Below are 26386 nucleotides of genomic sequence, written 5' to 3'. Positions count from 1 at the left end.
GCACTCTCTTATAACTACCCAAGCTTAGGGAATCTGGTCCACCATTACATATTGTCTATTTGGGAAAATGTTAAGCAGTTTCAGAGAGCTCCATGACTCTCCAGAAGACAATTTGAAAACTGCTGATTTATTATTTTTACAAGCACTGTGGAAGTCTGTCATTGTGCTGAACGTATTTAAGAAAGACAAGACAAGAACATTCTATTGAAAGATGCTCTTGTCTTTTATTCTGTTTGTAACACAATAGCAGAGAGAAAATATATAAACAAACACACTTGGAAAAGTAGCCTGGGAAGATTGGTCCTGCCAAGCAAATAAAAAGAGAGCCAACTCTCACACAGATTAGAAATAAATAACAGTTTCCTCCTGGTACACAGTTTGGGCCCCTTGAAAACCAGACAAAAAGGAATCTTGTCATTTTTTTCACATTCTTTGTTTTCATGGCTTTTATTTCAATATCTTTCATGGATATTAAATTATAGAACTCTGTTTCTAGGTCAGTAGAATGAGCTGTGTTGGTAGTGCGCAGATGTGGTAGCTTTATTCTAACAACTCTCAGTAGTAAAGGCTTGTTCAAAGGCATATATATTATTAATTAAAGGTGATAAATGTATATATGATGGAAACAATGTCATTAATAATAATGAAAATAATAAATGCCACAAACAGGACCAACTTGGGAGTACAAACTTCAAAACAAGGCATAAAGTGTATTCTACCTCTGGTTTTCAATTCATTGTTTCAAAATTATGTAGGTTTGGTGTTTTAGGTCATTGCAAAGGGACCAGCACATGTTTTGCTTTGTTTACTACCCCCTGAGTATCGAGAATCCAGTGTGATACCTCTGTTGTACTCCATTGTACATTGTAGACAGACATATTCCATATTTAGCACTGACCTTGATATGTTGTTGTTTAGTTGTTAAGTCATGTCCGACTCTTCATGACCCCGTGGACCAGAGCACGCCAGGCCCTCCTGTCTTCCACTGCCTCCCAGAGTTGGGTCAAATTCATATTGGTAGCTTCGACAACACTGTCCAACCATCTCATCCTCTGTCGTCCCCTTCTCCTCTTGCCTTCACACTTTCCCAACATCAGGGGCTTTTCCAGAGACTCTTCTCATGGGATGGTCAAAGTATTGGAGTCTCAGCTTCAGGATCTGTCCTTCCAGTGAGCACTCAGGGTTGATTTCCTTCAAAATGGATACGTTTGTTCTCCTTGCAGTCCAGGGGATTCTCAAGAGCCTCCTCCAGCACCACAGTTCAAAGGCATCAATTCTTCGGTAGTCAGCTTTCTTTATGGTCCAGCTCTCACTTCCATACATCACGACAGGAAAAACCATAGCTTTGACTATTTGGACTTTTGTTGGCAAGGTGATGTCTCTGCTTTTTAAGATGCTGTCTAGGTTTGTCATCGCTTTCCTCCCAAGAAGCAGGTGTCTTTTAATTTTGTGGCTGCTGTTACCATCTGCAGTGATCATGGAAGCCAAGAAGATAAAATCCGTCACTGCCTCCATATCTTCCCCTTCTATTTCCCAGGAGGTGATGGGACCAGTGGCCATGATCTTCGTTTTTTTTATGCTGAGCTTCAGACCATTTTTGCGCTCTCCTCTTTCACTCTCATTAAGAGGTTCTTTAATTCCTCCTCACTTTCTGCCATCAGAGTGGTATCATCTGCATATCTGAGGTTGTTGATATTTCTTCCGGCAATCTTGATTCCAGCTTGGGATTCCTCCAGGCCTGCCTTTTGCATGATGTATTCTGCATAGAAGTTAAATAAGCAGGGGGACAATATACAGCCTTGCCGTACTCCTTTCCCAATTTTGAACCAATCCATTGTTCCAGATCCAGTTCTAACTGTTGCTTCCTGTCCCACATATAGATTTCTCAGGAGATAGGTAAGGTGGTCAGGCACTCAAAGGTTTTGCATAGTCAATGAAGCAGAAGTAGATGTTTTTCTGGAACTCTGTGGCATTCTCCATAATCCAGCGCAAGTTAGCAATTTGATCTCTAGTTCCTCTGACCTTGATAGTCTTTGCATTAACCTTGAGGACTAAGTGAAGAAGTCATGCTATTTGGGGGTAAGAAGGAGGAAGGTAAGGCTGCAGTCACAATTATTTGTGCTTTTGAAGTCTGTTTTGGACCATGGCTATGAGACTGTAATGATGAGCATCTGCTATTTAAAAATTGGCACAAAAACTCTGAAGAAGACTGTTGTATATGGCATTCAGCTTGGAATGATTGATGATAACCATGCCATTCTAGTGTCTTCATATACTTAACCCTGAACTATGCAGGATTAAAAGAACAAACAAACCACCTCGCATTTAATGCCTTGTGATATATTTTCTATCTTTATTGGGATTCAAGAGTTATGGCAATGATTCAGTTTCTAGTCAATCAGGAGTGGCTAATAGGTTGGGACCCTTAAATTCTGAAGCAAGATAGCCCCCTGCCCCAGACACAAGCCACCTTCAGTTAGGGTTTTCTTGTATTTCTTGAGTTCCATGTTCCCACCACGAGGCAGCCAACTTACTGATAACCAGAAAATGTCAATTCTGCTTCTTATAAGTTTAGCCCTGCAGAGATGGGAAGGGATCCTATGGATAAACAAGTCCAGCCCCTGCCAAGGAGGGTGGAGAGTTGAAATCTCAGCCCTGGCTCTGTTTTACATAATTGTGTCCCCCCCCCCCCAAAAAAAGAACTAGCATGGGATATTTTTATAGCAATTCATTTTTGTCTGGGACAATAAACACACACACAAAAGGCAATAGATTTCTTGGGACTTCCCCCCCCCCCCCGCTAGGTGATTCTCATTGCTGTTGCTGCGGCTGCTTTTTAGGGGGAAACCCAGAAGAGACAGGCTGTGTGCCCTTGGACAACTTACATAGTCCCAGGGCACACCACGAAGAAGGGAATTGTAAAACAATTTTATATTCATAGGAAATCCTGACAAGAGTCTCCATAAATTGGAATTAACTTGTGCAATGGCACAAATTATTATTATTAAATAGAAGATGGCTGAAACATGGAGAAATTGTTCAATAATTGTTTAGGTGACAACACTGCATTGTTGTTCCAGCTCTGTGTGAACTCTGCAACAGAAAGTGATGAAAATGTCTCATTTTTATGTGCGAGGGGGCTCCATGGCAGGCTTTTTTCTCATCAGTTGTCTTTGTGCCAATTTCCACATATAGAAGCAAACCAGAAATACATTGCTATCCCTCAGTGAAGAAGCCCTAAGGGGATTAATCATATCTAACTAACAATAGTTCTTCTTAGATTGAAAGAGCAGATGTGCTCCTTGCTGGCTCATTTGGAACCTATCAGAATTGGTAGTGGAAAATGCTATTCCCATGTGGATGTAGTTTATAGGGAAGCTGAAAGTTGATGAAGCTGTGTTGAAATCAGTGGAAAGACTTGTGATGTAATTGTGTGTCAGGTGTGAAGCAAACATCACTACAGAGCATAGACAGACTAGCTATTTACAGATGCTGGTACTGTATTTTCAATGACACTTAGGTAACCAGCATGCTAGTGTTCTTGAGCCTTAAGAAAATGTGAGTTTGCTGTTCAAACTACTATTTTGTAAACATGCTCAAAAGAGGCCCTGTATGTGTCATACAGACTATTTAATAGCTGAGTGGATTGATACCCAATATATTTATTCTAATATCATACTTCTTAAATAACCATATGCCTTAATCTATAGCCGTAATTAGACCCATATCTGTATGCATGTTCATGTACATTGTTGTCATCTGCATCTTTTAGGAATAACTATTACAGAGTCAGCTTTAGAAATGCTTGGATCTGAAATACAAAGCCAGAACAAACTCACAATTCTACTTCAGGACAAAAGTAATTTGAAAGGTGATACTATGGAGGGGGGGAGGGAGAAATACTGTACTGGGAATGCAATCTGTGTAATACTTTGCCTCATAATAAAGGTGTCATTGGGCAGAATCATAAACTTTTTTCTGTATTGGCTTTATGTGTCACATAGTTTTATTAGAGTGGAAGACTCCTGTTGCGCAGCTCCACGTGCACAACTGTGATGATGTCATCAGACTTTGTTGTTTTGTGTATGATATGCTAGCAACTGGAAACCACCTTTAATCAGCAGTGATCTGCTTTTAATCAGTGGCAGTTTTTCACTGATGATTATACCATTGTCATTGCACGTGCAGAAGTATCCAACAGGATTTCAGCCAGTATGTGTTAATTATTGTAATTGATAAGCAGCTCAGCACTTCTAAGGTCTTCCTAAAATCTAATAACATTTCTTGCCTCCTCAGACAAACTGTCTGTACATTTGTAAAGGGATAACAGCGCTACAGAGAAACTGCTTAAATCTTTTCCCCAAGGCAAATCACCCTTGCTTCTGCAGTACCAGAGGTGAGGACAGAGCTGTTAGTGGGTTGTTTTTTAAAACAGTTTGGATCTATTAGATCCATAAAATTTCACTTTCTGTGACTCATCTCTGGAATTGGAGAATTGGAGAGTGGAGTGAACATGAATGAATATATGTACAAGCAGTAAGAGTCAAATAATGGAGAAGGGATAGAAAAGAGTCAAAGAACATCTACCATATGTATCTTCTAGCTTTACACCCAATGCATTACTCTGCTGTGTACAGTAAGGTTTACCCTACAAATGTTGTATGACTTCAATTTAGGGAAAATATATTTTCCTAAACTATGTTGCTGTCCTGTTGCATGTGTTGTTAAAATCAAAAAGAACTGGATGGGTTGTTTATGTCTTCCTGAGCAGGCAGGTATCCTGTTGCATTTGCTGTACTTAGATTCGCAAAAGGAGATGATGCTAGATATCTTTTGTGAAAATTGTGTGGACCAGGATGGGACAAAAGCATGTGGAAATAAGAGCTCTTACAGGGCTTCAGAATCATCCACAGAGTGTCTTGCCATGTGACTCTCTTGTCACATCCTTAGATGAAGCACATATGTCATTTCAGCACCTGGGTATCTTGTGTTTTGCTTTTCAGGAAGTAAGAGCACTGCACCCTTTTCCCATCTGCTGTTTTTCCCTCTCTGGCCTTTCCCCTTGTTTAACATTGTTCTCATTGAGGAGAACAAAAGAAAAACATGCATACAGAATGCATACATTTGAGGAGAAAGAGACATAAAAATACTCGAGAATTTCTGGGTGGAAGGGAAAGATTCTCACAAGCTTCCACAGAAATGAGGAAAAAATGAGAAAGCTGATGAATAAAACTTAAGAAATTCAGTAGGAACGGGATTGATTCTTACATCACAATGCCAGTTCTGTTTTATGTTTCAGTTGGAATCTGTTTTTATTGTACAGACTTCTGTGCAAGATAAACGGGAGATTTGGGCTATGTGGAGAAGGGAAGTGTCTGTTTTGTCCTTAGAAGGGACACACATTTCCATGTCCGTATGTATTGACAGTCCTGCTTTTAAGTATCAGGTATGTATAAGCGTCTACTGAAATGTGCCCACAGGTGTTTCTCTGCCAGAGATCTCTATAGCCACAGGCTGAAACAGCTTTCTATCCCTCTACTGTAGGCTATTTCAGGATAAGCTGACAGCCTGCACTGTATCTCCTTACTCAATCACCTCCATTCACTGCATGCCAGTAGTATTTTCAGAATAGCACTCAATGATAAGGAAGAAGCAAACATGAATGGACTGCTGTGAATTTATTGGTACTCCAAGTTCCCTTGATCAAAAGTCCTGCCAGCTGAGTGGCTTGTCTCCCCTGCTTAAAGAGTAACTTCCCACACACTGTCTCAGCTAACCAGTGCATTTCATATTCTCAGAGATAAAATAAGAGTTGGTGACTTAAGGATGGAATAAACAGGAGCAAAGATGGCTTGTCACTGCCAAGCCTTGTCTTGGCAGCTGCCTCAGCAGAATGCATTTGATAAACTGTGATTGACAAAATACTATAGAGCTGTAGCTTGAAGCTGAAATCAAGGTTCACAGGGAAGCAATCTAAAATTAGAACAACAGTTCAAGTACACAGACCTGTCACGAATCAGTTTAGGTGCTAAAAGTGGAAATTTGCAGAAATCTTCATATGAATTTCATGAAACATTCAGGAGGGATAGTTAGTATTACAGCTATAATCAGTTATGCTACATTATTTTTTTAATCTCAGTAAATAAAATTTGAGATAACACAATTCTTATTTATTTTGTGTGGGGGGGGCACCCACACTGTTGTCAAGGGGCAGGCATGTGTTTCCCCCTTCTTATAGCAGCTACTGCACAACTATTAGAACCCTGTGAACTGGAGCAGTTAAACTCTATGCTTTGTGGTTGTATATTTGTCATTGCCTGATGTGCATTTATTCTTGCAGTTTAGCTCAGTTGTTTATCTCAGTTCATAAACTCTTCTGGGTGTGGCATCTGGTAGAAATGGTTTGCAAAGAAGGATGGTGTGGTCATTCTGCCCATTCTTACCAGCTGTATGTCTGTGTATATAAAAAATAACAATAGGTTTCTATTTGATATAAGTGGGAATGCATGATTGTTCTATTATATAGACCTAGGCTGAATGCTGGAAAGATTATCTTGAGTTGGAGAGGAGAAATAAGTTTTGGAAAGAGCATATTGTGTGGAATATGTAGACAAAGTTAATTTGAAAGTTTGAAGACAGAGAGCAGCTTATGTAGACGTGATTTTAAAGACTTTAGGGGCTAGAATGACTGAGAGAGTACAATACTCATGTCTGCTGAACCTATGCGAAAGAAGTGGAGGAGGAAGAGAAGGAAGACAGAGATGACCTCAAAGAAAATGTTTCACTTAACCAAGTGAAATAAATACCAGCTGGGGCAAGAAGGCATTGGCTGGGTGGCCCACTTAAAGGGACAACTCCAAACACTTTGGTTAGGTTTGGTGGTGGTTGTCCTTTGGGCTAATGCCTAATCTAGTGGCAATAAGGAAGAAATTACTAGGTTTCAGAGTGTAAGGTCATGGCCAAGAATATTGGCACCCTTGCAATTCTGTCAGAAAATGCAATCCTTCTCCCAGAAAATTGTCGCAGTTGCAAATGTTTTGGTACTCACATGTTCATTTCTTTGGTTTGTGTTAGAACACAAAAAAACAGAGAAGAAAAATCAAATCTGATACAATCCCGCACAGAAACCCAAAAATGCACTGACCAAAATTATTGGCATCCTTAGCTTAATATGTGGTAGCACCCCTTTTGGAAAAAATAACTGAAATCAATCACTTCCTGTAATCATGAATGAATTTTTTACACCTCTCTACTGGAATTTTGGACCACTCTTCTTTTGCAAACTGCTCCAGGGCCTTCAGATTTGAAGGATGCCTTCTCCCAACTGCTGTTTTGAGATCTCTCCACAGGTGTTCTATGGGATTCAGATCTGGACTCATTGCTGGCCATTTCAGAACTCTCCAGCACTTTGTTTGCAACCATTTCTGAATGCTTTTTGAAGTATGTTTCACATTGTCTAGTGGGGCATTGTCTAGGAAGCTGGGCTGAGGGCGAAGGCCAGGTCTGTTTGCATGGATGCCATGCTGAGTTTTTTTTTTCCTGGGATTTCCTTTTGTCTCCTGAGCACATGGCCTGGGGGTGGGGCCTAGGGGTGGGACTTCCTGCTTTATAAGAGCGTTTCCCAGGACCTAGGACCCTTTTCCCTAGGAAGCTGGGCTGAGGGCGAAGGCCAGGTCTGTTTGCATGGATGCCATGCTGAGGTTTTTTTTTCTGGGATTTCCTTTTGTCTCCTGAGCACATGGCCTGGGGTGGGGCCTAGGGGTGGGACTTCCTGCTTTATAAGAGCGTTTCCCAGGACCTAGGACCCTTTTCCCTAGGAAGCTGGGCTGAGGGCGAAGGCCAGGTCTGTTTGCATGGATGCCATGCTGAGTTTTTTTTTCCTGGGATTTCCTTTTGTCTCCTGAGCACATGGCCTGGGGGTGGGGCCTAGGGGTGGGACTTCCTGCTTTATAAGAGCGTTTCCCAGGACCTAGGACCCTTTTCCCTAGGAAGCTGGGCTGAGGGCGAAGGCCAGGTCTGTTTGCATGGATGCCATGCTGAGGTTTTTTTTTCTGGGATTTCCTTTTGTCTCCTGAGCACATGGCCTGGGGTGGGGCCTAGGGGTGGGACTTCCTGCTTTATAAGAGCGTTTCCCAGGACCCAGGACCCTTTTCCCTAGGAAGCTGGGCTGAGGGCGAAGGCCAGGTCTGTTTGCATGGATGCCATGCTGAGTTTTTTTTTCCTGGGATTTCCTTTTGTCTCCTGAGCACATGGCCTGGGGGTGGGGCCTAGGGGTGGGACTTCCTGCTTTATAAGAGCGTTTCCCAGGACCCAGGACCCTTTTCCCTCGGAAGCTGGGCTGAGGGCGAAGGCCAGGTCTGTTTGCATGGATGCCATGCTGAGTTTTTTTTTCCTGGGATTTCTTTTTGTCTCCTGAGCACATGGCCTGGGGGTGGGGCCTAGGGGTGGGACTTCCTGCTTTATAAGAGCGTTACCCAGGACCCAGGACCCTTTTCCCTAGGAAGCTGGGCTGAGGGCGAAGGCCAGGTCTGTTTGCATGGATTCCATGCTGAGTTTTTTTTTCCTGGGATTTCTTTTTGTCTCCTGAGCACATGGCCTGGGGGTGGGGCCTAGGGGTGGGACTTCCTGCTTTATAAGAGCGTTACCCAGGACCCAGGACCCTTTTCCCTAGGAAGCTGGGCTGAGGGCGAAGGCCAGGTCTGTTTGCATGGATTCCATGCTGAGTTTTTTTTTCCTGGGATTTCCTTTTGTCTCCTGAGCACATGGCCTGGGGGTGGGGCCTAGGGGTGGGACTTCCTGCTTTATAAGAGCGTTTCCCAGGACCCAGGACCCTTTTCCCTAGGAAGCTGGGCTGAGGGCGAAGGCCAGGTCTGTTTGCATGGATGCCATGCTGAGTTTTTTTTTCCTGGGATTTCCTTTTGTCTCCTGAGCACATGGCCTGGGGGTGGGGCCTAGGGGTGGGACTTCCTGCTTTATAAGAGCGTTTCCCAGGACCCAGGACCCTTTTCCCTAGGAAGCTGGGCTGAGGGCGAAGGCCAGGTCTGTTTGCATGGATTCCATGCTGAGTTTTTTTTTCCTGGGATTTCTTTTTGTCTCCTGAGCACATGGCCTGGGGGTGGGGCCTGGGGGTGGGACTTCCTGCTTTATAAGAGCGTTACCCAGGACCCAGGACCCTTTTCCCTAGGAAGCTGGGCTGAGGGCGAAGGCCAGGTCTGTTTGCATGGATGCCATGCTGAGTTTTTTTTTTCCTGGGATTACCTTTTGTCTCCTGAGCACATGGCCTGGGGTGGGGCCTAGGGGTGGGACTTCCTGCTTTATAAGAGTGTTTCCCAGGACCCAGGACCCTTTTCCCTAGGAAGCTGGGCTGAGGGCGAAGGCCAGGTCTGTTTGCATGGATGCCATGCTGAGTTTTTTTTCCTGGGATTTCCTTTTGTCTCCTGAGCACATGGCCTGGGGGTGGGGCCTAGGGTGGGACTTCCTGCTTTATAAGAGCGTTTCCCAGGACCCAGGACCCTTTTCCCTAGGAAGCTGGGCTGAGGGCGAAGGCCAGGTCTGTTTGCATGGATGCCATGCTGAGGTTTTTTTTTTTCCTGGGATTTCCTGTTGTCTCCTGAGCACATGGCCTCTCAAATTTTGTATCTGGCCTTAATATGGTAAATAGGAAAGCCAATTAGATTTGCATAAGCCGGGGAGTCAGAAAAGTTTTAAGGATCAGATCATACTTTTGCACTATTAAAGAGCAGGCCGGGTAGGTGGGGCTCGTCAGCCATGGAAGGCAGCCCATCTAGGAGAAGGAAAACTCCGATTTCAAACCTCCACTGCCTTGTGGCTATATCCATTCATGGAAAAGGCTTCAGGAGTTAACCTCGAGGCAAAATCCGGAGCTGGAGTCCCGAAGGCAGCATGTATCGTTCTGCCAACTCCTGCGACATTGCTGGAACCAGTTGTATTGGCTCTTGCCTTTCCATTGGATCATTTCAGCAATGCGGAGAGGGGGGATCTGCTGCTTGGGTAACAGCCTATCCTCCATATTACCTTACCCGGGCTTCATGCTCTGGAGAGGACACTCCTCGATTCAGAGCATGTTACCATAGTCTCTTGAGACTGAAGGATGCCTATGCAGTGGGGCATGGCTGCTGGGGCAGCAGCAAGAGTAAGACTCTCTGTGTTTTTGTCGAAAGAGGTAAATCTTAGCATGTCAGCAAGCATTGTTATCCTATACATAGTTTGGGGGATTTAATCTTGGAGCATCCTTCTTCCCTCCAACAAATTTTCTCTTTATGGTTTTACATGGCGAGTGAAGCTTTTCTATCATTCACTCAAAACTAATTCACCTTCTCCATCCTGTAGCTTAAAAGATGGTTGTCAGCTGTTATACTGTATTATGTGATTCAGGCTGTGTAAGGGCAGTAGAGAGCTGGTGGTCTCTCCATAGTTTTCTCTCATTTGTTTCTTCTCAGTCCTTTGTTCTCTCTAGAGTAGTCCTAACTCTAAATCTTTTCCATATTTCTCAGTCTCTTCAGAAACCACCAGTCCCTAAAGACATCTCTCCAGGGCCAAAAAGAACTTTACTCCAAACATTAGTGAACAGGGGACTAGATTTCACTCAATTACGATCTCTTAGCTCAGCTTACAAAAATCTTACACTGCAGCCAAGTTCATACAGTTCTATTATCTGACAGTTCCAAGGGGGTTTGTTTTTACTGGACACATCTCTAGGCGTTCACTCCAACTTGTTCTTAGATGTTATATCTTTAATTGTAAGTCACTTGCATGTTTGGTCAGGTTGTCATGTGCACAAAAGTTTTTGTGGACTCTTTCAGCCAACTGGCATGTGCTGAGTCTGGCCAAACTGCATGTCTTCATCTTGTCTTCTTTTCCTTTATCCAGAACAACTATCTTTGCCACCACTTATCTCCTCCCACCAACAACCAGTATTGGAGTTGGTCTGGGCAACATATACTTGTATAGCAGAAATTCTGGTAAAGAATGTATGATTCAAAGTGAAACTTACATTAAAGCATGTGTATCAGCCTGCTAAACTTGGCAAGTGGAGCAGGACACTTTACCCAGTCTGGCTATCCAGATAACCTTGAACCAGTGCAGCTGTATTCTTTCTGTGCAGCTTCTTCTCTCTACACTCAGGGTGGGTCACTGGTGGCCCTCCAAGGATGGCATTGTAACCCCCTTCTACAGCCATGAACAAGAACTAATCCTCAGATAGTTCTTACAGGTGATTGATTGAGGGAAATTCAAAAGGTTGTCCACATTATCTGCCAGGTTTGGGCTTCTTGTCCAGAAACATAGTTTAGGATTAGGTAACAAGGTACAAAATGTTCTCCTTTCCTAACAGTAATAACAAAAGCACCTGTGGGTGTTTTGATGGCATATCACCAAGTCCATGGAAATCAAAACTTCATTTTAGGTTTCACTCTACTGATGGTCACTCAGCAAGAGACTAGTAATTGTTAGTTTTCACTTACTCCTGTGGTCCCTTTTCAGTTCCCCCCTCCCTTCTGTCTTTAAAACAAAGTTGAAAAAGCACTATATCTATGAAGATTCTCAGTCATCCAGATGTGGTTATATGGACGTTGAGTCATGGCAACTGAACTTCTTTCTTGTCAGGCTGAAACATTTTATCTACTCATCCAAGTAGCTTCTTCAGACTGATGTGAAATGTTTCAACCTAACAAGAAAGAAGTCCAGTTGCTATGACTCAGCTTCCAGATAAAGTTGTGGAAGATGAGTCTCTTAACTGGGAAACATATCCTCCACTTTGCTGTGAATGTCTCTAAATTTAGAGCTAGATCTGCCTGAGTGCTCTTTTTCCACAGAAGATATCCTTTCAGTTAAAACCATAACAGTCCGATCAAGATATTGCTAAGCCTACTTTGATTCTTCCACTCATAGAGAAGGAAGCAGGATAATATTTGTTGAATAATTTCTACTTCAGTGCCTGTTGATACCTTTTGCTCTAAAGGCTCCATCTGAAAATTCCACTGGGGCAGAACTGAACCTATTCAGAGAAAATGGATAGCTTCCATCAGTTCAGATAGAAGAATGTGGCATTCATTTTAGCAAGCCTATCTTTCTTTAGCAATGTTGCTTGGGTGTGCTGCTTTCTGTTCCTGAGTGCTGTATATTTGTGAAGGTTGCACAAGGTTAATGCACTCAGATACTACACTGCTTCAGTGCATGGTCAGGCTGCTAGCTTGCTTTCTTGAAGGCATCTATGTCTGTGCTTGTGGCTTCATTCTAAGGTTAATAACAGGTGGACGCTGAATGTTACAACAAAAAAAGTTAGATTGCTCCTTTAGATTGTGACTTGCAAGGAAAAAAGATTCTGGAAAGCCTGGTTGATACCTTCGTGACCCACATGATAGTGACCTAAGGAAAATAGTGCAAAGATCTGACGGCACTAAGCATTATTAATAAGTATTAGATAAAGTCCTGCATCTTTTGTGGTGTCTTCATTCCTGCTTCATACCTGCTATTTAATAGAGTCAAATAGAGAACTGTGGCACAGAAGAATTAATGTAAGATAGGTCAAATAACAGCTTATGCAATCACTGAATTCTACATCATCTCTTTTATTCTTACCTTTTAAGCTGACAATTCAGATACTGGGCTTTACAGATATAAAAACCTATATTCTAAATGGTGTGCTAAGATCAGGAAACAGCCAGAATCACATGAGACATACCCAATGGGAGCTGGATGTTAAGACGAGAGTCAGTTTGCCAGAGATTAGAAGTCCTCTGAAGATGCCGGCCACAGAGACTGGCGAAACGTTAGGAAGAACCACCTTCAGAACACGGCCAAGAAGCCCGAAAAACCCACAACAACCATTAGAGGAATCTGTTGAGTCATTCAGCAAAGGCCTGCATCCTAGGCACAACATCTGTATAGCCCAATCACTGAAAGGAGGGCTTCACACTGAATCCATAGGGTTCCTGGGAAAGGGATTTGAAACCTGTTACATGACACATATAGGCAATTCTAATCAGTTTGGATTGACATTGTGTGAGCCAGAGATGACAGGGGAGATCAAGGTTCACAGTTTTGATATCATTGCTCATTGATTCATTTTCAGACAAGAACCGCTTCAGGTTTACAAAAATATTTTGGGGGTATAGTAATCCTTTTCTTAAGTGAAAGTGTAGGGAGGGCAAGGTACCATATGTTTGCTGATGTCAGTGTCCCTTTCTGAATGGCTAATTTAAATAATAACATGTTGCATTCGAAATATGAATATTAAAAAACTTAAATTACAACACACAAATGAGTTAAAAGAACATGCAGAATGCATGAGGGTTTTCAGATTCACAGAAAAGACACACATACACACATAGGTAAAACCATAAACAAACCAACAAGGAAAATAATATACATGTCTCAGTCTCCATATTCTAGAAAGTAACAGATACTGATGTAACTTTTAAGAGTTAAAACATGCAGAGTCACATAGCAATTTACATGTGCTCACAAACTGGAGATGTGGTTCCTTGTGTCCCCCATTATCTGTTCCTATTCTGTTACATTTAATTTTTGCATGTGTTCTATTTAGCCCCTTCCAGGATTGAACTTCCAAGGGCAGGCCTAAAAGATTAATGTGGATATTAAGCACCAGCTGTTCTAGCAAAGGACAAATGTCCATGTAGTTTAAAAACACGACATGGCCATTTGTGCTCTAGTTTTGAGTTGCTTAGATCAAACTAGTCTAGTAATTACATTTTTTTAAAAGGGAAGGGGAAGTAAAGTTGGGTGTCTGTAATGAGCTGAGAAATTTGTAAATGAATGCTAGAGGTGCACGTTGCAATAGCAAAATCCAGGGATGAGGGATACCTTTATTTGTACACTTAACAGTTATAAATACAGTGAGTGAATTTTGAATTTTCCAGAATTCTTCATCAGCCAAAGATGCTATAAAATATAGGGTTAAGCCACGTAGTTTGAAAACTTGATTACTGTAGATGCAATACCCTTAGCTCACAAAGCCAGACTGCCAACAAACCAATATGGACCATAGATTCCAAATGAGGTAAAGATGATGAAGTAATAATTTTTCAGCTCCTCCCTTTTCTTAAAACAAATGCTGGCTTGCTCCCTTCCCCATCTGCCAATTGCTTTATATTCTGTTGAATCAGGTCTTGAACTATTTCAAAATAACTCCCCCACAAAAAATAAAACACCCAGGTTTTATACCATCTTTACTTCATGAAGAGTTCTGAAGAACCTGAACACTAATCCTATTTGTAATTTTTTACTGATCCAATAAAGATATTTCCCAATCTTGAACATTGTTGCTATGAGTGGATCACACAGCACTTTTTTTGCATGCACATTTCAGTAGTGTGAATCATAATTATGTTGACTATTCTACAATGGGTCTTAAAACATGAAAACTTGTAATTAAAAATTTAATTCTATGGCTGGTGTATAAGGAAAAGATAATTCTGGATTCTGTACTTCAGAGTGATGGTATTTGCAAGACATTTGAACAATGCATCATATAAATATGAAGAGCTAAGCTGTTTTTAGTTTAATTGGCTTGGTGAATATAGTTCAGGCAAGGAGAAAAGTCAATAACTACTCCTCTAGCTTCAAGGACAAGAAAAGATCAAACAATTCATCAAAAAGAAAATATTAAAAAAGAGGATAAAATAGAGTAAAATACAGCAGAATAGGTAATTCTTCTACCAGCTAAAGATGATAGAGAAAAATTGCATTTCCCCCCTTTTCACAGATTAAATGAAGAAACAGCTAACTTTATGCAGAAACACAGAAGAGCTCATATTCTGTTGTCCCTGGGCTTTTGTTCCTACTTGTTAGCACCAAAGGTGTTTGTGGTTTTTTTTTTCTCTCTCCATAGTCTCTAATTGCATGAGGAAATTAGTATGTGTGTCAGTTTTTGTTAGCGTAATATATTGGGAAAACTGTCCATCTCTCTCTCTCTCTCTCTGTTGGTATGTGCATGTGTATGTGTGTGATAGACAGAGAAAGATCGATCAGAGTAAAGTGAAATAATTGTGCACAGGACTATACATACTATAGATTAAGACTATTTTATTCAGATGTCTTTATAACAGAGAGGAATATGCAATTGTACTTTGTGTGTACTGTTAGAGTCATGACATATATTTGTGGGTTGATATAACTAACACCTTTGTAAAGACTAATTCCATTAGTTCTGAGTTACATCTGGAATACTAGAATTATTGTCAAGTCGGCAGGTGAGAGACAATTTATGTCCTGATGTTTTGAGGCACAGTGATTGGGTTCCATCTATGAAGGGAGAAGGATAAAGTCAACAAGGAACAGAGAAAAATGCAGCTGTAAAGCAAAAGGCAGAGAACAAAAAAAATGAATCTGTGACAATTTTGCAGTTACATAACAATGATCAATATTCCTTTCAAGTCTCTTGCATCATCTGTAAATGAAGCAGTAAGGCTGAGTAATAACATGAATTCTTGTTAATACCTTTATCCTGCCCTTCCTTCATAAAAGCCTAAATGGTATATGTGGTTTTCTGCTTTTCTTTACCATAATTCTGTGAGGTCCATTAGATTGGAGAATGTGACAAAGCTCAGGTCATTTAGCAAGTGTTGTGCCTGTGTAAATCTGAACCTGAGTGGCCCTGTTTTAAGCTCAAAATGAGATTGGCAAGTTTTCTTTATGGTGAAATTGCCGGACAGTCATACAGGAGAGTTTGGTTCTGCTTTAACTATTTATTTATTAATACATTAATTGTGCACCTTGTGTTTCCCTACCAGTCTATTGATAACACCCAGAGTTGTGATAAAACTATACAGAACAGATAGATAGATAGATAGATAGATAGATAGATAGATAGATAGATAGATAGATAGATAGATAGATAGATAGATAGATAGATAGATAGATAGATAGATAGATAGATAGATAGATAGATAGATAGATAGATAGATAGATAGATAGATAGATGATTCCTTTCCTTTTCAAAGGTTTCATAGTTAAAAGGTTTCAAACTTGTTGACTGTATATTCAACAGGACTTCTACCTAGGCTGTGTCTACCATTATCCATAGCAAGGTATGAGCTAAATGTTGTCTTGATTTTCACCAAACATGAAAATTTATTTTGAACTAAGGATACATGGTTCTGCTGGTGTAATCAAAACACACCAATCTGGCATGTGCTGGTGGTATCCAGATAAGGTAGATTCGTAGCTAGCAATTATATGTTGCAATAACATTATTGCAAGCCCAGGCCTTTTAAACTGTTTGCACAACATAGGTCACATTATCTTATCAAGCTAGAGCTAAAGTTTGATTGATTATGGTAAATCTCCTGGCCTATTTCAGGACCTCCATAAGCCTGCTGCCAAATGAAGCCCCATAATCATTATTCAAGAATAATAATGACAACAAAATATATGACCTTGTCTAGGTAGTATAAGGATTGAAGAGAGACAATAAAGCACATCAAAGCCTTACTCTAATGAAATAAATACTGTACATATATCTAAAGAAATAATATTTCACTAAAGTTTCACAGGTGGTAGATGTCCCTACCATCTTTCAAAAAAAGTTAGTAAACAATCTTCAGAGCCATAGTCCCTTTGCCCTTTGGGGCAATTGTCATTTGGTAGTGGAAAGTTACAGACATTGCCCCCAAAACAGCTGGTAGGTCTGTAATCTGATGTTGCAGTTATTCTGACCTAGGCAACACTGATACGTTGCATTTCCTTTATACCAAAGGATGCATGTCTGTGTTGTAAAATAATGTTGACTGACTCTAAGCTTTAAATTTATCATTTTCATTGTGGTCTTTCTTTAAGAAATGCTGTAAAAAACAGGCCCTTTTAAAAAATTACCCTTTTAGATGTATGTATGTATGTATGTATGTATGTATGTATGTATGTATGTATGTATGTATGTATGTATGTATGTATGTATGTATGTATGTATGTATGTATGTATGTATGTATGTATGTATGTATGTATGTATGTATGTATGTATGTATGTATGTATGTAAAATATTTTACCCCATCTTTCTACTTAAAAAGGACCCGAGGCAGTTTACATCATTACAGAACAATATTTGAAGCTAAACTACTAAGTGTTGTTGTTGTTGTTTAGCCGTTAAGTCGTGTCTGACTCTTCGTGACCCCATGGACCAGAGCACACCAGGCCCTCTTGTTTTCCACAGCCTCCCAAAGTTGGGTCAAATTCATGTTGGTAACTTCAATGACACTGTCCAACCATCTCGTCCTCTGTCGGCCCTTCTCCTCTTGCCTTTAACATTTCCCCAACATCAGGGACTTTTCCAGGGAGTATCCTCTTCTCAAGAGATGGCCGAAGTATTGGAGCCTCAGCTTTAGGATCTGTCCTTCCAGTAAGCACTCAGGGTTGATTTCCTTCAGAACTTATAGATTGCTAACTGTTGCTTCCTGTCCCACGCATAGGTTTCTCAGCAGATAGATAAGGTGGTGAGGCACTCCCATTTCTTTAAGAACTTGCCATAGTTTGCTGTGGTCCAGACAGTCAAAGGCTTTTGTGTAGTCAATGAAGCAGAAGTAGATGTTTTTCTGGAACTCTCTGGCTTTCTCCATAATCCAGCGCATGTTAGCAATTTGGTCTCTAGTTCCTCTGGCACTTCAAAATCCAGCTTGTACTTCTGGGATAGTAAGTGTACAACTACTAAAAAGGATATAAAGGATAATACTTGAAGAAACAGTAAACAAAAGCACTACCAAAAGCACATTCAAAGCAGTAAGCCACAACAATCCATTTTTTAAAAAGATCAAACAAATACCAGGTCTTTGCCTACATGTGGAAGGTACAACAAAGATGGGGCCAGCCTAGTCTCCTGTAGGAGGGAGTTCCAAAGTCTGAGACCGGAAACAGAGAAGGCCTCCCTCCCCTGTCTCCACTAAACATGCCTCTGAAGGTGGTGGAACTGAGAGAAAGGCCTCTCCTGATGATCTTGACATCCAAGCAGGTTCAAAAAGGGAGAGGCAGTCCTTTAGATAACTTGGGCTATAATTTAGGGCTTTTTCAGAACCAGCACTTTGAATTGTGAAATGTATCCAGGAATGGGTCAGCAGCCTGTGGACCTGCTGTAATAGTGGGGTTATTTGATTCCTGTAACCAGCTGTAGTCAGCAATCTGGCTGCTGTACTTTGAACCCACTGAAGTTTCCTGATACTCATCTGTGATGTAACTAAGGCATGTGTTATTATGGCCAGATCAGACCTCTCCAGGAATGGACGCAGCTGGCATACTAGTTTTAATTGTGCAAATGCACTCCTGGCCACTGCCAAAACCTGGGCATCCAAGCTCAGAGATTAATTCAGGAGCACCACCAAGCTGTGCACATGCATTTTAAGAGGGAGTGCAACCATCCCCAGCAAAGGCTGTTCCTTAATCTGACTTTTGACTGACCAAGAGCACCTCTGGATTAAATTTTAATTTATTCACCCTATCCAATCAATTACTGATACCAGGCACTGAACTAGAGTTTAAAGAAAAAACTTCCTTGGATTTAGATGGCAAGGAGAGATACAGTTTGGTGTCATCTGCATATTGGTGACACCGAACCTCAAAGCTCTCAACAACCTCTCTCAGCAGTTTCATGTGGATGTTAAACAACATAGGAAATAAACCAGAACCCTGAGGTTCCTGTCCGACACCCAGGCCAGTAGCCAGGGTGTCAAACACGAATCCCCCAGCATCACCTTCTGAGTTCTCTCCTCCAGGAAGGACCTGAGCCATTGTAAAACAATGCCTCCAAGTCCCATCCCAGAGAGACAGGCCAGAAGGATACAATTGTCAGTGGTATTGAAAGCTGCTGAGAGGTCTGACAAAAACAACAGGGACACATTCCCTCTATCCAGTTCCTGATGTAGGTCATACACTAAGGTGACCAGAGCAGTCTCCATCCCATATCCAGGCCCAAAGCCAGATCTAAATGGATCTAGATAATCCATTTTATCCAGGAATCCCTGAAGCTGAGAAGCCATGGTCTGTTCCAGCACCTTGCCCAAGAATGGAATATTAGAAACTGGTTGGTAATTACAGTATTAAGTATTGTAGAGTCCAAGCAGGGTTTTTCCAACAATGGCCTTACTATTGCATCCTTTAATCATGTTGAGATTCTACCTTGTTGCGAAGAGGCATTCACCATTCCCCCCACCCACATGGCCAGTCCCTATTGAAAAATATTTGAAAGTAAAATTGTCTGTTCTCTAGTTTTGAGTCTCCTCAGTCATGGCAAGCAACATGGAGTCCCTTTCAAGCATTGTTTCTACTACTGCGTCTGTAGGATGTGAATGGATCTGTGCATTCTGCTGGCTGCGATCCCTAGAAACACACCCTCTTGCTTCCTTCCTTTTTCACAGGAATGAAAATAAAACATGCCGTCAAATGATTTCTGTCTCTAGTAGGTGTAACTCTTTTATCAAAACTGATTGATTTAGCTGCCAAGTACATTTGTGAAGGAAATTACTTTATGAAGAGGTTGGAAGGGAGAAAGTGTAGAGTTTGTCAAACTTAACACTAGCAAGAGGCTAAGCCTACAAATTTGTGAATCTGTGGTGAACAAGAAGGTATAAATTCATAGTGTTTCATTGATGAGGAATATCACTCAGAATAAGAATAAAACATACCACTTTATGACAAAATTGTTTATATGCCTAAGAATTTGCTTACATTTTTTTTCTCTTAAAAGGAAAGTGAAGGGATTGTAGGTCATGGTGTACACTATCCTTCCTGATAACTGCAAAATGAATTACTGTCCCACTGAGATTTTTTTTTAAACAGTGCATTAAATCTGAATAAAAGCTAATAAGTAGATTAGTTTGCACAATAGTCCTCATGAGAATATGTGAATCTGAGTGTAGTTGCTAGAGATAACCTTAGATGCAATTAGGTCTAACTCCCTAGGCGTGTCAAAAGCAGCAGAACCCTGGGAGATTTCCCAGAAGATGACCTTTTAAAAAGTATGTGTGTTGTGTGTATGTGTGTTATATGACATTAGCAACAAAACCTTTGTTAAGAATCATTGGAGACTTCAAAAAAACACAGTTTTGAGAATTTCGTTTTAGATGTTTTACATCAGAAAGACAGGTGCTTTCACTATCATCGGAAAGACAGTTTGTTGTCCCCCATCTGCAAGCTTTGTAATAGTTAGAAACTGTTGTCCCAAGGTAGTCAGTGATAAGGACAAAGGGAAGCTACTGATTTTACTAAACACAGGTTTATAAAGAACAAACTGAACCAATGTTAATTAAATCTCTTGCCCTTGTACAAAAGTAAAAGCAGCTACTCTATTGAGTACATAGTTCTGACTTGTGAATCTGCACATTCTCTATTAAAATTGTGGGTTTTTAATTGACCCAGTTATTTAAGGTTTAGAATAGAGGGAGGCAATACTCAGTTTACTCATGACTGTTTCTTTCTGCACAAATAAACTCCTGTGGAGAGATGGCATGGCTGCATAGAATGTCACCATCCTGCCTTTAGTAGTCTTGCCCTATCATGTGGACAGGTTCAACCATGAACAGGCAGCAAGGAGGGCTTATACACATTCTCTTTGCAATACATCAGCCACTGTTTGTAGCATTTGATCCACCCAGCCATACTGCTAACATTGTGACAATTTTGTACAGGTCAAGAGCAGGAACAAAATGGATTGCCCCCTTCCAAAAAATTGCTGTGCCAGATAAAAAACAATGACAATTAGGATAAAACTGCATATTACATTTTTCATGCCATACAGGTTTTGTAGAGCACACTCATGTCCCTACCCAGCTCTCCCCATGGAAGAGACAAGGAAGTGGCTCCCGACTCATCCACTAAAAAAAGAGGGGAAAGGCTGGTCCTCACAAGTAACAACTGTTGCTGGAGGCTGGCTCTGGAAGGTGCACTTGGTGTGTCTTCAGAACATTAAGGCCTGTGGCAGGGTGAAGAATAGGGGGTGGTAGATTTGCCACCCATGCCCTGCCATCTGAGGTGGCTAGGCATGTCCTATTCATTTTTTCTTTTCTTTTTTCATTTTTACTCCAGCTCTCAGAATTCCTCAAGAAGAATTCTGGATTTCCAAGCCATAGGCCCAACACCTACAAAAACAGATACTTGTATTTTGCTTATCTAGACGATGGCCTATCTCTAAGGTTGCATAGCTATCTGAGGCCTTACTTCACATTGTTCATGTACAAAAAAGGAAGCTATCATGGTGCTTCTTGGAAAAAGAAAAGATGCTGCTTGCCTCTTTCAGGAGGTATCCTCTACACAGCATAATGGGCAAACAAGGGAACAACTCCCAGGAAGCATCGTGGCAGCTCCCTCCCTCCCTTTTTTGTATATTAGCAACAAGAAGCAAGACCCCAAGCAGCTATGCAGCATCAGAGATAGGTGCTGGTCCAAATGAGTGGGCAGGCAGGCAAGCAGACAGACAGGCGCGACTGCCTCATTGAGAATAATGACAAGGTTTGTTCCGACGATTACTGATATAGCAACAGTGTACCATAGAAAAAGTACATGATTATCTGTCTTAGTGCTTTCAACTAGGCAGCCCAATCTTCAGAATAAACCAGGATTGTATAAGTTTGGCAACACCAAATTTTAGGGATGTCTCAGCAGTCAGGAGGACCAGACTATTTTCCTGATCAGCCTCTTGAAATCTTTAGTGACACTAAGAGAACTGTTCGTAGAACATCTGTGTTGTACATTGGCCACTGAAGTTCTTCCCTTTCGAGTGTGGATGACTATAGAATGCTGGATCTTCAGATACTTTACTTGGCTAACTAGCCTAGCTACAGCTCGCTCCCTATGGCATGTAAAATTCGCCATACAACTCTGTTTACAATATTTATGGTAAGGGAGAGCATTACTTCAGTGGAACAGTTCAGAAATGTTGACATGTCTTCTTGTGCTGTGCCTTTGTTACCTAATGACTTTCGATCTGTCTTAAGTATATTCTCCAAATATGTTTCATCAGAAAGAGTACTGTTAGGAGCAGGAGTAAAGTTTTATGGAAAACTGTAAATCTGACATACTGCAGCTATTTAAAAATATGTTACATTTTAAATTCAGTGCATTGATGTTTATATCTTTACAAGTATGAATATTCACAGAAATGAACCCTGGGTTTTTTTTTAAGTGTCCAAATTATCATTAAGGGATCCACAGAGCAGTCCTTTATACGAGTTAGGTTGAGTTGGCATTGGTGGATTGTGGGAGAAAGGAAGATGAGATTTGGTCATGTGCGATGACTGGAGGTGCTGAAAGAAAGCACCAGTTGTTGATCTCAATTAGAGTAGAACCACTGAATTAATGAAACTTACATAATTGTTGCTGTACCCAAATAACTGAATTCTACTAAGTGGTATCTGTGAGCTTCTTGCGGGCCCTCACTTCAGCGGCTTACAGGGCAGACCACATGAGGAAATAGCTCACTGGCATGAGATGAAGAGAAAACTGATTCTTGAGTTTGTTAAAATATAATTGAGTCCTGTCAGTGTGATTATGACATGGTAGTGGCTTTTCATAGGAGTTTTGGGGCATACATTCCTCAGAAGTGGTTTCATGTTCCCTCCTTTGGGTGGCACTCTGGGATTGTGTAGTTTACTGAAGACTACACAGGCTGCCTCTTCTCCTGGAAGGCATAGCCAGGTGCTCCCACCCGCTGCACTATCCAGCCAGGCCATCATAGCATGTTGTTGTTATGTGCCATCACCTCCAACTTATGGCAACTCTACGAATGAGTGACTTCCAAAATGTCCTATCCTCAACAGCCCTGCTTAGCTCTTGCAAACTCAAGCCTGTGGCTTCGTTTAGAGAGTCACTCCATCTTGTATTTGGTCTTCCTCTTTTCCTTTAATCTTTCCCAGCATTATTGTCTCTTCCTGAGAATCTTGCTTTCTCATGATGTATGTAGGACAGCCTCAGTATCAACGTTTTTGCTACTAGAGATACATAGTTTAGGCTTAATTTGCTCAAGGACCCACTTGTTTATCACTCTCGCAGTCCAGAGCATTTCATTAGCAGAGAAGTGGCCATCAATTTCATTTGGATTGCATTTTATTATGATTTTATCGTAATGGTTTCAAGGTAGAAATGTGTCTTATATCACTGGTAACACAGGAATGGCCAGAATATTTGCCCAGAAAGCACATTCAATAACTATAGGAACATTCATAGCAGGAGTCCTCTGCTTTCCTGGATAGATAGACTGGGCATGTGCGTTTTTCGTCTCTATTTATAAAAGGAAGAAATGAAGTATAGGTTAAAAGCTGGAGTTGCAACCTGCAAGGATACATTTGTGAAAGGGTTTATAATAGTACAGTACTAACTTGATGGTTAAGCATGTGTGGAAACAGAAAAATATGTTCAATGTTTTGTTTTGTTTTGTTTTATTGCCTAAGTTACTCCCACACATTTCTGAATAAGGAATTCAAATGCTCGAGGAAATCATTCTTTTCCTTGAAGTATTTCTCTCTTTTTATTTTCTAAGCCTCTGATCCTCCCCTTTCTTACTAATCATTTCATCTCTACTATACTAAGTGCTTTCCTTAGCGGATGATTGCAGAAGGAAAGGTAGCTCAAAAGCCCATATATGTTCCTTAGTATTTCTGTGTACATGCTGTAACTTTCTGCCTTGGAGAGCAGATTTCATAGTTTGCCTCCACTCCATACCCTTTACTTCCAATTTAGAGAGTTATTTATCTTTAACACACATACCCCATCTGCCAGCAAAAATGGTTTACAGGGGACATGCAAAATATTCCCTGTGCATCCTGAATAGGGAATATTTTCCAGTTTAACAATGTCCTTTTTAAAAGGGGGATGTAGGTCTGCTTGGGCCCTTTTGGAGCCACATGCAGCAGATGGAGGGTGGGGTGCGCTTTGTCTTTTCCAAGGGATGAAATTTTACTGATAGTTATATAGGGTTACTTATTAATTGCACGCCTTATTTAATCATCATTTATTTGTCAGAACAAATTAATTATCTAATCCCAAACCTAAATTTATGTGCCAGTTTAGATAGGGAAGCAAAGTGCAAAATAACTGACAGTTTAATGAACAAAGGCCATGAATTAAATGTTATCCTATCTTTAATTTTTTTTTTTTGTTAGCATACAGAAAATAAAACAGCTTTGAATGAGGAAGAAGTACCGTATTTTTCGCACCATAAGACGCACTTTTTTCCCACAAAACAGGGGGGTGGAAAGTCTGTGCGTCTTATGGAGCGAAGAAAACAGATTATATTTTCCTGTTTTCTTCTCCTAAAAAATTGGTGCGTCTTATGGAAAGGTGCGTCTTATGGAGCGAAAAATACGGTATGCTTTGATTTTTCTTCATCCCATTGATTTAAAATTACCCTCTTATGCTTTCTGCCACATGGCCAAGTAAAATTATACCCTCATCGGAGGTGCTGGCACTGCGGTTCAGGGGTTCAGGTCACTGCTGTGAGGCCCCCTTTGTGACTCTGTTGTGACCCAGAGGGGATGGAGAATGCCGTTCTTCTGCTCTGTTGGAGCAAGAAGAAAATGCCAATCTGGTCAGCTTTTCCGTAAGGCATGAAAATAGACATTCTTTTTCCCCCCACCTCACACAGCAGAATCTTTTGGGATGAAAAATGCATAGGCATGGTCATTTATCCAGGAAGCTGAGGGCACTGGGAAAACAAAGCATTTACCACTGGTAGTCTGAACTTGCCTTCCTCATTTTTACAAATCCGTCGAGTGTAGCTGTGCAGCACAGGCATTAGTAGGCAGCTATGCGCTGCTCTCAGGAGGACCCACCACTGGACCTGCCCAGGCCTATTCAACTCCCTTCTTTTCCCCAGGGCACATCTAAATGGCAGCAATGCAGTGTATCTTAAGCAGCATAACAGCAAGGGCATAGATGTGCACTACTAAGTTTCAGCAGGTTGGCTTTATGGAACCACACATTTTTTTGCTCAGCTGGTGTAGCTATCTGCCCCATCTGGTGCTTTCATCTTCTTGGAAAGGAAGGGAGATTATAAAGCTTGTTTATTTGATAGTTGTTTGTTTAAACTCTATGAGAGCTTCACTGCTGCCCAACAAATGTAGCAGTTACCTGGTAAACTATTTAGATTATTTCAGTGTCTTGTTGATCAGATTATCTTTATAAAAAGTTTGAAAGCTGCCGTTGTATGAATGCATATATGAACCAAAAAAAAACAAACCCGCCAAAAACCTCTCTTTTAGTAGCAAACAAAAAATATTTACCACGCAGCGGTGGGAGGATAAGATCAAGTGAGACTTAGAAATGATGAACCTGAAAGTGGGAAATGGGCCTTGGGATTTATACGCTCATGCTTGAGCATGATTTTTTCTGTATTGATTAAGCTGTTTTAGACTGTGTAGGTAAAAAAAAAAAAGGATACCATTAGAAGTGGTAAGGAAGCTCTGACTGTTTGATTTGAAGAAAGGGGTATGCCCCAGAAAGAAAAGGCTACGGTGAAATAAGGACAGACCATGCTAACTGAGGCCCACTGATAAATGTTTTTATAAGAATCCGCAAAAAAACTGGAGGTGACTCTGTCGGAACATGTGTGGAAGTGGGATTTCTGAAATCCTGTTTCTAGGTAATTGAAGAATAATCTGAACTTGTGTGATCCACTATACATTGCTATATAGTCACCAATTATATACTGTGGTGCTAATGAGCTGATTTGGATGAGGAGGGTTCTCTCATGTACTCAGCGGCTGATTGCCCTATTCATAATACTTAAACAGCATAATTTGTGCATAATCCTAGCTGCTTTTCACAAATAGTTTTGGAATGGGCTTAAATATTAATATTAATCTTCCAGTTAAACCTGTGTTTAATGGATTATTAATACTATTAAGTTCTTCCCCTCACGTTTTTAAAAGCATGTTATGTTATAAATCCTCCGTCCAACAGCTGCTCAGCTAATGAGGTTGGGATGAAATTCCAAGTGAATGAATGAATGAATGAGCGAACAAATGAATTATATTATTGAAACCATGGATTAAGTTGAATATGCTAGGAAGATACAAAATTTCACTTTCTCTGCTGAATTGAAATAGTACTCTTTTATTTTGTTGCCTAATATTTAATATATTTATTTCAAATATTTTTGTGGGACGCATGTGTACTGGTAGGATATATAGATCTGGGGACAAAGGCTCTCCCTGCAGATAATCTCTCATGCTCACAAATAACTTTTGCGGGTAAGAGAGGAATGAGAATTCCAACTGTGTCAGTGGTCATCTGATTGCATGACTTTGGGTGGATCTTTGTATACTCATGTAACATTTGTATTTAAGATATTTCATCCTTTCAATTAATAGTGTTGGTCGATCACTGTGGCTTCTAAACTGCAAATGAAAATGAATGAATGAATGAATGAA

At 40.9% G+C, this 26386-nt stretch overlaps 1 protein-coding gene across 11 annotated transcripts in view; it reads left to right on the top strand.

Moving 5' to 3' along the window:
* TENM2 (teneurin transmembrane protein 2) overlaps nucleotides 1-26386 on the top strand; it is a 1058578-nt gene that overhangs the window by 516714 nt on the left and 515478 nt on the right. The gene's annotated exons all lie outside the window — the stretch shown is intronic.

The sequence above is a fragment of the Pogona vitticeps genome, chromosome 2, assembly GCF_051106095.1.
Source record: "Pogona vitticeps strain Pit_001003342236 chromosome 2, PviZW2.1, whole genome shotgun sequence".
NCBI lineage: Eukaryota > Metazoa > Chordata > Lepidosauria > Squamata > Agamidae > Pogona > Pogona vitticeps.
This window is presented reverse-complemented; position numbering and strand designations above follow the sequence as displayed.